At 42.6% G+C, this 2,734-nt stretch overlaps 1 pseudogene; it reads left to right on the top strand.

Moving 5' to 3' along the window:
* The first annotated feature begins 492 nt into the window (after positions 1-492).
* Positions 493-1,607, top strand: LOC129025845 (actin, cytoplasmic 2-like; annotated as a pseudogene).
* The last annotated feature ends 1,127 nt before the right edge of the window (positions 1,608-2,734 follow it).

Here is a 2,734-nt window from a genome sequence, read left to right as displayed (position 1 = left end):
AGTGAAACCCTGATGTTTCAGGCAGTCAGTGTGGTGCCATTGAACTCCAGCCTGGGCAACACAGAGAGGCTTTGTCCAAAAAAAAAAAAAAAGGCAAAAGAAAAAAGAAAATAAAAGTAAATTAACATAGGTTATTAAGAAATTCACAAAGAACAAAACAGAAAAACAATCAAAAAGAACGAAGACTATTTACCAGATATACACAATTACCTTAAATAAGCAAATCTAAGATTTAGCAATATTCATGAAAGAGTTCAGCAAAAGGAACATATATACAGCATATTCAAGTGAATAATAACAACTTTCAAAAATTTGAGGGAAATATAAATATGTAGGTTCAGAAAGATCGTAGTCAACAAAAAAGATTAATACCACATAAAACTACCCCACAACAAACAAGAATAAAACTCTTGCTCCAGTCACCACTGCCAGCTTGCTCACCTTGTTGTTCTGTGGCTCCACTATCCCACTCTTCTGCCCATTGCAATAGAAGAAGTGATCGTCATGCTGCTCATTGACAATGGCTCTGGCATGTGCAAAACTGGCTTTGCTAGGGATGACGCTCCCTGAGCCATGTTTCCTTCCATCGTGGGGTGCCCCCGACACCAGAGAATGATGGTGGACATGGGCCCAAAGGACTCCTACATGGGCAACAAAGCCCAAAGCAAGCACAGCATCCTGACCCTGAAGTACCCCATCAAGTATGGCATCATCACCAACTGGGACAACATGGAGAAGATCTGGCACCACTTCTACAATAAGCTGCATAGGGCCCCAGAAGAGCAGCCAGTGCTGCTAACCAAGGAACCCCTGAGCCCCAAGGCTAACAGAGAGAAGATGACTCAGATTATGTTTGAGACCTTCAACACCCAAGCCATGGGGCCATCTGAGATGTGCTGTCCCTCTATGCCTTTGGGTGCACCACTGGCATTGTCATGGACTCTGGACACAGGGTCACCAACACAGTGCCCTTCTAGGAGAGCTACTAACTTCCCCATGCCATCCTGTGTCTGGACTTGGTTGGCTGGGACTTGACTGAGTACCTCATGAAGATCTTCAACAAGCTAGGCTACAGCTTCACCACCACAGACGAGTGGGAAATCATGCACAACATCAAGGAGAAGCTGTGCTAGGTCTCCCTGAACTTCAAGCAGGAGATGGCCACAGCCATATCCTCCTCTTCTTTGGAGAAGGGCTACAAACTGCTCGATGGCCAGGTCATCACCATTGACAAGGAGCGGTTCCGGTGTCCAGAGGTGCTGTTCCAGTCTTCTTTCCTGGGCATGGAATCTTGCAGCATCCACGAAACCACCTTCAACTCCATCATGAAGTGTGACATGGACATCTGCAAAGACCTGTATGCCAACACGGTACTATCTGGCAGCACCACCATGTACCCACGCATTGCTGACAGGATGCAGAAGGAGATCACTGCCCTGGCTCCCAGCATCATGAAGATTAAGATCATTGCACCCCCAGAGCGCAAGTACTCAGTGTGGATTGGTAGGTCCATCCTGACCTCACTGTCCACCTTCCAGCAGATGTGGATTAGCAAGCAGGAGTATGATGAGTTGGGCCCCTCCATCATCCAACACAAATGCTTCTAAATGGACTAAGCAGATGTGTAGTATTTGCTGCATGGGTTAATACAGAAGTATAAATTTGCCCTTGGCAAATGCGTACACCTCATACTAGCCTCATGAAACTGGAATAAGGCTTTGAGAAGAAATTATCCTTGAAGATTGTATCTGATACTAAAACTGGATCATAGAACTTGTTGCTGATTTTGACCTTGTATTCAAGTTAATTGTTCCCCTTGGTATTTGTTTAATACTGTGTACATATCTTTGAGTTCAAACTTTAGTGCACGTTGCATGGACATTTCGTGACTGAGGTAAGAATGTACTTGTGGAAGACAAGCCTGTGGCTTGGTGAGTCTGCATGGCCAGCAGTCTCTGATCTGTGCAGGGTATTAATGTATCAGGGCTGAGTGTTCTGGGATTTCTCTAGAGGCTGGCAAGGACTCCTGACCTAGTTGCTTCTGTCCTGCCTGTCTGTCACGGTTGAAAAGTCCAAGCCATAGGACCCAGTTTCCTTTCTTAGCTGATGTTTTTTGCCAGAACACCGTGGGCTCTCACTTGCCTTGATTTGGAAGCAGTTTGCATTTACACTTGTAAGTGTATTCATCCTTTTAATTTATGTAAGATTTTTTGTATGAAATTCTAGATTCTGTAAAGACATGACAACAAATTTTTGTTTTCTACTGTTATATGAGAACGTTAGGCCTCAGCAACACATCATTGTGTAAGGAAAAATAAAAATGCTGCCAAAAGAAAGAATCAAGCTCTCAAAGGTTGAGAAACAAAGAAAATTCTAAAAGCACTAACGGAAAATAAACAAAAAAATGGAGGAGCATGAAATCACTCGGCAAAAGACTTGTCACCAATGTGATTTTAAGGAAGACACAGTATTAAAAGATATAAATTGTGATTTCAAAAACGTCATTGGAACAGAGGATAAATGTCTACAGTTTTTATGTGACAAAAGTTGTCAGCTTAAGCTAGTTGATTATTAACTATAAGATGTTTTCTCTGAGCCTTTGAAGACCATCAAAAACTACAGCAGCAACACTAATGATAAAAACAAAGCAGTCAAAGCTTATCACTACTGAAGATATTTAAATGTGAAACATTTAAAAGCAGACATGGGAGGAAGAAGGGAAAAAATGATGTAT

This window comes from Pongo pygmaeus, chromosome Y, assembly GCF_028885625.2.
Source record: "Pongo pygmaeus isolate AG05252 chromosome Y, NHGRI_mPonPyg2-v2.0_pri, whole genome shotgun sequence".
In the NCBI taxonomy this organism is placed as follows: domain Eukaryota; kingdom Metazoa; phylum Chordata; class Mammalia; order Primates; family Hominidae; genus Pongo; species Pongo pygmaeus.
The sequence above is the reverse complement of the archived record's forward strand: the minus strand, read 5'-3'. Positions and strand labels throughout refer to the sequence as shown.